This window comes from Orycteropus afer, unplaced genomic scaffold (genome assembly GCF_000298275.1).
Source record: "Orycteropus afer afer isolate SDZICR_OR568_19922 unplaced genomic scaffold, OryAfe1.0 scaffold00166, whole genome shotgun sequence".
In the NCBI taxonomy this organism is placed as follows: Eukaryota; Metazoa; Chordata; class Mammalia; order Tubulidentata; family Orycteropodidae; genus Orycteropus; species Orycteropus afer.
This window is the reverse complement of record NW_006921753.1, coordinates 5,240,781-5,251,845: the sequence shown is the minus strand read 5'-3', so window position 1 is coordinate 5,251,845 and position 11,065 is coordinate 5,240,781. Positions and strand designations below refer to the sequence as shown.

Below are 11,065 nucleotides of genomic sequence, written 5' to 3'. Positions count from 1 at the left end.
TGCGGGATCGGGCAGTGTTTCGTTCTGCTGTGCATGGGGTCGCTATGAGTCGGAAACGACTCGACGGCACTTAACAACAACAACAACAACCCACACATATCCATACATAATCTGATTTCATGTCAGAACATAGTAATTTTCCTACATTTTACCAGTAAACTTGTTTTATTATTATTCAAGATGACGGTTTAATATCAAACTTCTAAAAACCAGTCCAGACTTACTTTAAGCTGAAGACTTCAATTCTTATTCATTGATACAGACAATCAGGAAAAATTGCCTCATCTATATTTATAAAACCAACTTTTCTTTATTATTATACCATTTTGTTTTATTACAGTTAAGAATTTCCTCTCCTCTTATACAATACCAACTCCTCCAACTGATCATTTGAATTTCAATTGCATAAGCTTTATCTCCTCACTTCTGCATCATCAATGTATTCTTCTTGAAACTTATGTCCTTCTTGAGCTAGCATTCCAACTTGTTTATCTTTGTATAGAAACTGCATTTGGAAATATTATATGTACACTAATAGCATTCTCATCTCTTGTTATTAGGTGCCATCAAGTCAGTTTCCACCCATACCTACTCTATGTACAAAAGAGCCAACCATTTTCTGGTCCTGTGCCATTCTCACAATTATTGCCATCTTTTTTTTTTTTTTCTTTTAATTGCACATCAGTCCTTTATTATACTCATCTGGAAAAAAAAAAAAAGATTTAGTACAGTTATGCTCAAACTGAGCCAAGCAACTTAATACGACTTAGAAATCACAGTGAAAAGACACATCTGCACAGGATTAATAGGCATTTCACTGCCACAAAACAGTAAGGCAGGGGAAGCATTCTAAAACACATAGCAGGATGAACTCCCACCCTTAGGAGTCAAGGAGCTGATCCCACAGGGTGAGAGGAGTGGTTTATTTTATGATGATGACATGTGGTACTACTATTTCAACTGCCATGAGAAATCCCAGAAGGGTGGTTTTGTCTTGTTTACAAATTATTTTCTTTTTGTAAAAATGCAACACGTCAACATTCAGGGTTGATCTCAGCTTTCTGGGGCCAACTCCTCTGTGGTCAAGGAGGAAGTGTTTTAAATCACCATGCATCTTCCACTGGAGTGACTAGAGTGTCCCAGACAGTGACCTGACTATAGAATAACATAGGAGCACTGGCTTCTGGCAACAGGAATAGACTCCCTTGCTTCCCCTAATTGATCATACTTAGCATGGTTCCTCCTTATGTGCTACTCAAGCAGGTCCTCAGTGAAAAACTACTACCCAAAACCCCAGAGTCACTACCTCTCTTGGATGAGAAGAGTTTTCTTTAGGACCTGGACTAAGGACCATGCCCCAGAGGTGCCACTCTGACTAGACTGTTTGAAGAGGTGCAGGAGACAAAATGGCTGAAATGGTACCACCGCTCCTCCACATTCAGCTACAACTTAAGATGCCTACAGATGTAGTCAGAGTCACATGTGCAGGGGAGCAGTGCAGAGGAATGGGATCTCAGGGAGGATGTTCTGTGGGCTAGCAGTAGGCCTGCTAGCCTGCACTTCTTGACTTTGCCCTGGGCATCCACAGCTTCCACGGCTTTACAAACGGTCTGAAGATCCCCCAGGAACTGCATGACCCTGATGGACTTCAAGTTCTTATCCAATTCATAGACCATGGAAATACCAGTTGGCAGGTTCAGCTCCATGATAGCCTCTTCAGAGAGACTCTCCAGATGTTTGACAATGCCCCAAAGGCTGTTGCCATGGGCTGCAATCAGTACCTGTTTCCCTCCTTTGATCTGAGGAACTTCATTCCAAAAGGGCAGGGCTCTGGCAATATTGTCCTTCAGATTCTCACAGGAGGGTAGCTGATCTTCAATGAGGTCTGCATACCTGTGATCCTTACTGATGTTGCTGTAGAAAGGATGGTCAGGCTCCATGGGTGGTGGTGGGATGTCATAAGAATGCCTTCAGATTTTTACCTTGGCCTCACTGTGCTTGGCAGCAGTTTCTGCTTTATTGAGCCCAGTCAGATCCCATTAGTGCCCCGCATTGAGGCACCAAGTCATCACTACTGGCAGTCACATCTGGTCAACGGTATCCAGCATCGCCAGAGGGTCCGCATTGCTCTGTTATTCACTGAGGTGAATGATATGTCAAACTCGTAGCCATCATCTCATAGTGTCTGTCTGCTGCGGTTCAAGCTTTTAAGATCTTAGTCACTACTCACCAAAGTAAGATGTGAAACTATGTTTTTGTGTAGTATGTTATGCAAACTGAGCTTGATGTCCCCTGTGACCATTGTGCCAAGCACATAGGTCCAACTTGCTCCCTCTGGGTAGCTGGCTATGGCCAAGAAGTCACCACAACCTTGTCCCTTCTCTGCTCTAATATATACCTGGATATTCTTACAGAACATAGAATTATGCTTGCAGAAACATTGTCTGCCAACCTTATACATGGTCATGGGCACACTCTCCCTGCCTAGACATACCTGATCGTTCAGCCTGTCCACTCACTTATCCACCCGTAGATTAATGTTTGCCATCACTGACAATGCAGTACTGTAAATGCAATAGGGTTCATCTTTGTTGTCTGTATCTCCCATGTACTTCTCTATGTCTTCCTCTTCCTAATGCCACTGTGATCACTCACATTTGATGCATTGTCCTTCCCTTCACCCAAATCAATACTTATCTCTACCTATCTAGTAGTGTTCTCTCCCCTGCTCTCCCACCTCTGGTAACCAACAAAGAGTTTGTTCCATATGTAAACCTTTCCTTGACTTTTTACCACAGCAGACTAATTCAATATTTGTCCTTCTGTGATTGACTTATTTCACTCATCATAATGTCCTCCAAGTTCATTCACATTATGCGGTGTTTTGCAGATTCTACTTTATTCTCTACGGTTGAGTAGTATTCCACTGACATATGAAGTTCTTGATATCATCTCACATCTCTTCTGTTCTTCAATCACTGGTATTAAATATATCAAATTTTATTGTACAGATGGTCTCCAAATTCAGGTAGGATATACTTCAGGTTGTATTTTGGGTCTGGGGATTTCTTTTAATTTTCCTCAGTTTCAACAAACACGTGCATATGAGCAATTCCTGATCTGTTGCACAGTCAGCCCTTGACCTTGTTCTGACTGATGATATTGAACTTTTCCATTGTTTCTTCCAACAGATGTTGCTGATTTGATTTCTGTGTATTCAGTCTGGAGAGGTCCACGCAAATAGGAACTGTTTATGTTGGTTAAAAGGGTATTTTCAATGAATAAATCTTTGATTATGCCAAATTCTGTCATGTGATCTCTGGTGTCATTTTTATCACCAACAGTATATTTTCCAGTTACCAATGTTTCTGCTTTGTTTCCAGCTCTTGAATTCCAATTACCTATAATTATCAATACATCTTAATTCCATGTTTGGTCAGATTCAGACAGCAGATGTTGGTAAAAATCTCAATTTATTCATCTTTGGCTTTAGTGTTTGGTACATAAATTTGAATAATAGTAGCTCTAATTGGGTTTCTTTGTAGCTGTATGGATAGTATACTATCACTGATAGCATTGTACTTCAGGATAGATCTTGAAATATTTTTTTTGAGAATGAATGTATCATCATTCCTCTTTAATTTATCATTCCCAGCCTAGTCGACTATACACTTTTCAAATTAAAAATGGCCAATATCTGTCCATTTCAGCTCACGAATGCCTAGGATATTGATATTTATGTGTTCCATGTCATTTTTTATAACTGACAGTTTTTCATACTTTGTACATGCCATGTTCCAATTATTAATAAATATTTGCAGCTGTTTCTTCCAATTTTGTATTGTGTCACATCAGCCAATGAAGGTCCAGAAAGCTTTACTTCATCTATGTCATTAAGATGGACTCTATTTTTAGGAGGCAGCACTTTTCTAGTCATAGCTTAGTGCCTTCCAGCATGAGGGTTTCATCTTACAACACCATATCAGACAATGTTTCCCTACTTTTCACAATGTTCTCAGAAGTGTGTCAATTTTTTTTCAAAAGGAGACCTGGCCATGTCCTTCTTTCTAGACAGTCTTAGTCTAGAAGCTGCACTGAAATCTGTCCAACATGTGTGACCCTGCTGAATTTTGAAATATCAGTTAAATAGATTCCAGCATCACAGTAACACATGAGCCACCACAGTATGACCAATTGACAGATGAATTCCCTTCTATATCTCCCATTTACTCCAAGAACTATTTCTTACTTGCTTTCTTCTTCATTCCTTCATTCGAGTTTGTTAAATGGTCAATAAATGTTTCCTTAATTCCAAATCTAATAGAAACATTTTTATTTTCATTTTTTTTTTTTTTGTTACAACACATTTGGTGTTGTTTCCTTTCTTAGCATTTTTAAGACTTCACATCCTTCCAACTTTCCTTGTGGCCTTTTGGCCCTTTACTGGATGAGTTTTCTCACCATTATAAAAAAATACTGGAGTGCTCCAGAGATTGGTTTTGAACTCTCTTCTAATCTCTAGCAATATTCTCTTTCTAGATTATTATATTTCCATGGATCTAAGCAGCAGTATCCATGGATAAGGCACTTGGCTGCTAACCAGAAAGTTGGTAGTTCAAACCCATCTGCTGCTCCATAGGAGAAAGACTAGGAAATCTGCTTCTATAAATATTTACAGCCTTGGAAACCTAGTGGGGGTTGCTATATGTCAGAATCAACACAATGGCAGTAGGATGCATGTAGTTTGACTCCAAAATTTCTAACTCTGCTTTTGTTTTTGCTCCTCAACATCACACTTACACATTCTACTGTCTACTTCATCTTTCCTCTGTGATACACTAGCCTGGTAGTGTAGTGCCTAAGGCACTTGACTGCTAACAAGAAGGCTGGTGATTCAAACCCACCAGCCACTCCTTGGAAGGAAGACGGAGCAATCTCCTTCCATAGTTATAACTGCCTCAGAAACCCAAGGAGGAGTTGCTATGAGTCGGGTCCAACTTGATGGCACATAACAAAACAACACTAGCCCAAGTTGTCTCTTGCTTATTGTTAAGACTTATAGATGTTAACATTCTACAAAAGTCATTCTATCTATAATTATTTCTATCCTATTATATTGCTTTTTTACTCACTGTGCTTATTACAAATGAAATAAGTTTATTCTCTTATTTGTTTACTATTTTGTTCCCTTAAGATAATATAGGCTGTTTTAGGGCAAGACTTTGTCAATCAGCTTTAGCTCTGTATCTGGAACATAGAAGAATATTTATCATATAAAAAGAAATTAAAAGTGCTTGTTCAGGAACACTTAAATAACAAAATTGTGGTGGTTAAGTTTGTGTGTCAACTTGGCTGGGCCTGGTTGAGTGGCTGGGCACCTGGATGTAGTATTCCCCATGATGAGACTGGTAATAATTCCATGGTGGAATCTACTGTGAGCAGCTGAGTAGCTGTCTTTGGGTATGTGGTCTGCTTCCCATATATAAGAAACAGCTTTGGGAATGGTTTCTAGCAAATGGTACATTTGAACCCTGCATATAGCTGAGTCATTTTTCAGCAGCTTGCCAGGCTCTGCTGACCTTGGGACTTTCAATGGACTTGAATTAACAGCCTGCTGCATGGTTTGGTAACATCAGGACTGTGACTTTTTACTCGTCAACCTTGGGATTGTCAGCTTCAGAAGCCAGCAGCTGTCTGAGTGAAGAAAAGCCTCTAGCTTCAGTAGGCCTGGAGCTGGAGGCAGTGCTGAAGCTCAAGGCTGAGGGGCTTTCATCCAGCCCCTAGAGCCTGGCACTTTGAACTTGGACTTAAAGCCTGCAAATTGGAAGAGAATAAACTCCTGTTTGTTCAAGCCATCCTATTTGTGATATATTCCTGTCAGAGCAGTAATAGGTAACTAAAACAATACTCATGAGTAAAATTCTAGTATTATGTCTTCAGTAGTACAAAGAAGAGTTTTATTGATTCATTACCTGCAATAGATATATAGTAAAATGGGTTAAGGTTACAATTATGCTTGTATAGCATTTCAACATTTATCAGTATATGTCATTACAAGTTTCAACTCCTGTGTTTCCACATCTAATATAGTGCTGTTGTTGTTATGTGCTGTTGAGTCGGACCCGATTCATAGCGACCCCTCCTTGGGTTTCCAAGGCAGTATAACTACAGAAGTAGATTGCCCCATCCTCTAATATAGTAGTATGGGCTGCTTCTAAGCATAAATATGGAAAACGTTCCACTGTTTCCTGTTATTATTTATTTACGTGGCATTGCCTTGATTTATTTGTAATTCATTTCCATTTCTACCCTTCACATTAAGAGTTTGAATGGAATTGTGTTGGTCCACCAGTCCAGATGATTATGGTGAAAAGTTGTTGTTGTTGTTATGTGCCGTGGAGTCGGACCCGACTCATAGCGACCCCTCCTTGGGTAGTAGCATTCTTAAATAGTTTTAAGTCATATATATGAAGATTTCATGACTAATAAATTAAGTCATAGGGATTTTCTGAAAAATTCACTTCCATTTGAATATATATGATGATGTTGTTTTTATTGTTAGGTGCCATCAAGTCTGTTCCAATTCATAATAACCCTCTATGCAACACTACAAAACACCGCTTGCCCTGTCCTCACAATTATTGCCGTATTTGAGGCCTTTGTTTCAGCCACTGTGTCAATCCATCTCATTGAAGATCTACCCTGAAAGACAGAGATTACAAACAAATTCTGTAGTAGTTAAATTTGTATGTAAACATGGGTGGGCCTGGTTGAGTGGCTGGGCAGCTGGTGGTAGTGATGAGACTGGCAATCAACTCCATGGTGCAATCTACCACAAGCAGCTGCCTTTGGGATGTGGTCTGCTTCTTGTATATAAGGAGGAATTTTGGGGATAATCTCTAGCTTATGGCACCTTGAACCCTGCATGTAGTTGTGTCATTGTTTACCAGCCTGCCATGCTCTGCCAACCTTGAGACTTACAACAGGCTTGAATGAATGGTCTCCTTTGTGGTTTGGTAACATCAGGACTGTGCCATTTTATTTTTCAACCTTGGGCTTGTTAGCCTCAGCAGCCAGTAGCTGCCTGAGTAAAGAGATGCCTCTAGCTTCAGTGGGCTGGGAGCAAGAGGCAGAGGTAAAGGCCAAGGTTGGGGGGCTTTCACATACCCCTGGAGCCTGGCACTTGAACTTGGACTTAAAGCTTCCAAAGTTGTAAGAGAATAAACTCCTGTTTGTTCATGCCATCCTGTTTGTGGTATATTCTTGTCAGAGCAGCACAAGGTAACCAGAAAACAATACGGTACTGAAAGAGTGGGGTGCTGCTCTGACAGATATCTAAAATGTGGAAACAGAAGTGGAGTGTGTCCTTGACCTGAGACCCTGGCAGACAGACCCTGGCATACGGCATGAGAGCCAGCAGGAGCAGCACCAAGAAACCGCCAGAGAGATACTGGCAGAGAGATCAGCATGAGAGACAGAAGTAAAAGAGCCCAGAGACCAGCATTAAACAGCAACAGGCTTACCACCCCATAGAGGAGAAAGCCAGGTGCCATTGGGTTTCCTGGTGGAGTGGGTTGCCTTCGGGCATGAATTGGTGAAGAGACTGGCATAAAATGGAGTAGCAGGTTGGCCAGCCTACAGAGCAAGAAAGCTAGGCGTCCTTTGGGCAGAAAGATTTCCAACTGAGTGGGTTGCCCTCAGGCATTAATTGGCAGAAATGGAGAGACTAAGGAAATGGGAAACAGAGCTGCCTCAGCCTCAAAGGGTAGGACCGTGACCTTTGGAGGGGGAACCATCATAACCCCCTAAGTTTCAAAGAGTTAGACCATCATCAACCTGGTTCTGGAGTATGGCGCTGCTCCTTCATGTGGGCCAGTGGGATGGACCTACAGCTGCTGTCCAAGAGCGAGGGGGCAGGGCTACCATACCCAAGAGGTAGAAGAATGGGACCGCAAGGCCAAGGGGGTGACGTCACTACTCAGGAACTAGGGGACTGGAGCCACCCCATGAAGGAGATCTGTACAGATGCCACCCAGTGAAGGAGATCTGTACAGACGCCACCCAATGAAGATATATACAGGTGCCAAGTTGACAAGGGGTGGGATTGTGGTAGTTAAATTTGTATGTCAACTTGGGTGGGCCTGGTTGAGTGGCTGGGCAGCTGGTGGTAGTTATCCCCCATGATGAGACAGGCAATCAACTCCACGGTGGGATCTACCACAAGCAGCTGGGTAGCTGCCTTTGGGATGTGTTCTGCCTCTTGTAAATAAGAAGTCTTGGGGATAGTCTCTAGCTTATGGCACTTTGAACCTTGCATGTAGCTGTGTTGTTGTTCAGCATCCTGCCATGCTCTGCTGACCTTGAGACTTACAATGGACTTGAATGAATGGTCTGCTTTGTGGTTTGGTAACATCGGTACTGTGCCATTTTGTTTGTCAACCTTGGGTTTGTTAGCCTCAGCAGCCAGTAGCTATTTGAGTAAAGAGATGCCTCTAACTTCAGTGGGCTGGGAGCAAAAGGCAGAGCTAAAGCTCAAGGTCGAGGGGATTTCACACGGCCCCCGGAGCCTGGCACTTTGAACTTCAACTTAAAGTCTCCAAATTTGTAAGAGAATAAACTGTTTGTTCAGGCCATACCATTTGTGGTATATTCTTGTCAGAACGGCACTAGGTAATCAGAACAAATTCTTTCAAACCTATTCTTACTTTTAAAAATATGATTTGTAGTATGCAGAAATATACTTTCCATTTGAAACATCTATTTTATTACAAATTAAAAACATAATATAATGTTATCAGAGATCTTCAATCATAGTTACTATTAAAATGTGAGGTATTTTGTTGCTCTTTATAACATTTCAAAATGTATGCTCCAGTTAGAATTGACAACATTGGTACATTGCATTACTGATACATCCAAACAAAATTTGACATAATCTAAGCAAATGTGCAAATTAGATCACAAACAATAGCTGATCCTTGTGTGATGACCCGACAGGTTTGTTTTGTTTTGTTTTATTTTTCATTCACTGACAGCTTATTTGGCATCTCACAAACCACATGGTGAAGAATCCAACTCTATAAATTATATAGTCATCACTTCCTAGAGGAAGATAAAGGAATAACTAAAATATTAAATTCACGAACTCAGTTTATTTATTGCCCATTTCAACTTGCGTATTTTTAATTTCTATTAATCTGATTTCAGGAATAAAGTTTTTAATCTCCTATATAATTAACTCCATGTCTCCAAATATTCATTAACCCACAAAAATTTGTGAAACTATAAAATATGTAGACCCTGAAATAGTTAAAAAATTTCTGAGTGTGAACATTAGGAGCATGTGCTTGAGCTTTGATATAAGAAAGTTTAGGATATAAATGGAATAGACTGTAATAATTTTAAATGTTTTGCTGTATCTATACCATAAGTACTGAAATCTTCCTTATATCCATTTGGATGGATCAAAATAACCAGAAAATGTAATACTTTGTACCCAATTCTAGTCTATGGAAATAAGAAATAAGCATCTGTGTATAAGTAGAACAGTGTTTCTGAAATAGCCATAACAAGTAAAATACCTTGGGAATATCACAGATTCACCTTACAGGGAGCTATGTAATCAGTCCTCTGCTCATTTTTCAGGTGTTATTCTTGTCTTTCTCTGCTTTCACACGCCAAACCTCAGTCTTACTGCAACTTTTAACCTGAATATTATACTCTTCTCCCTGCCTCTTTCATAAGCTATCACTTCTATCTGATGCTGTGCCCCCTCCCCCTCCAAAAAAAAAAAAAAAACCCTCACTGCCATGGAGTCCATTCTGACTCATAGCAACTCTTCCTTGGGTTTCCAAGGCAATACCTCTATATCTCAATGGAAGTAGATTGCCCAGACTTCCTCCTGAGGAGGGGTTGGTGGGTCTGATGCAGACCACTCTCAACAAATCCCCAACATTCCCCATAACCCAGATTTTCCTGGCTTGAGTAACACTACTTTTCAACACAGGTACCGCTTCCTTTTCTCCACTATTCATTTCAGTCTGGGTCTGGTGCCTTTCAAGATATTTGCATATCAACCTTGGCATACTTCTGTAATGGCATTAACTCTAAGTTAATTTAGTCTTCTAGGTGTTGTTTATCAGGAACCATAGGGCAGAGAATGCATCTCACATTTTTTATTCTGAGCTGCTAATGAATATAATAGGTACACAACAATTACTTAATAAGCAATGTCATATGCATTGGTGACAACAGAGTTGGACCCTCTTCTTTACAGTTTTTAAGTGCTGGAGCTTTTGAAGATTCAGGCATAGGCTCTCTTCTCACTCCAGGCTCCCTTCCTGGATGATCTCATCCACTTCCACAGTTTATGATACTATTGATGTGCCAGTAACTCAATTCATTAATCTAGCATTAGCCACACTTTGTGGAGTACTTGGGTGGCACAAATGGTCAAGTATTCAACTAGGTTAGCAGTTCAAACTCACTTAGAGGCACCTAGAGAGACATACCTGGCAATATGCCTCTGAAAAAAGTACATCTTTGAAAACACTATGGAGAAGTCCTAGATGAGCTCACCATGAATCAAAATCAACTCAATGACAACCAGCAACAACCAACAAACTCTTAGTTTAATCATAAATATTTAAGCACCAACTTCTATATCACTTGTCTCTTTCATTTTATTTTCCCAAACCGAAATATTGATCTTCTTCTCAAGTCTCAATTTCTTTTACTCCTGTCTTCTTCTATTAGTAAATGATACTTGTGTCTGTAAAATGTAACGTGAGAATCATCATCTACAACTCCTTCTCTGTTATCCTACATATCTAATTTAATATTTTCTCCAAAATCATACAACCAATCTATTTGCAACAGTATCTGTTAGATTGTATTCTTCATTCACTGTCTGTTATAGAATTTTACATACACATTCTTCTCCATATGATTTTGGAATACCTCCCTGCCAGAGTAAACAGACTGTGTTTCTTCACCCAACTAGTATTGTGGTTGGCTGTGTGATTTACTTTGAATAATTGATGGAGTGTAAGCATATAAAGGAGGA

The 11,065-nt window shown here is 40.2% G+C and overlaps 1 pseudogene; it reads right to left on the bottom strand.

Annotated features, from left to right (window-relative positions):
• Positions 1 to 1,442: 1,442 nt before the first annotated feature.
• Positions 1,443 to 10,540, bottom strand: LOC103201842 (annotated as a pseudogene).
• Positions 10,541 to 11,065: the final 525 nt, after the last annotated feature.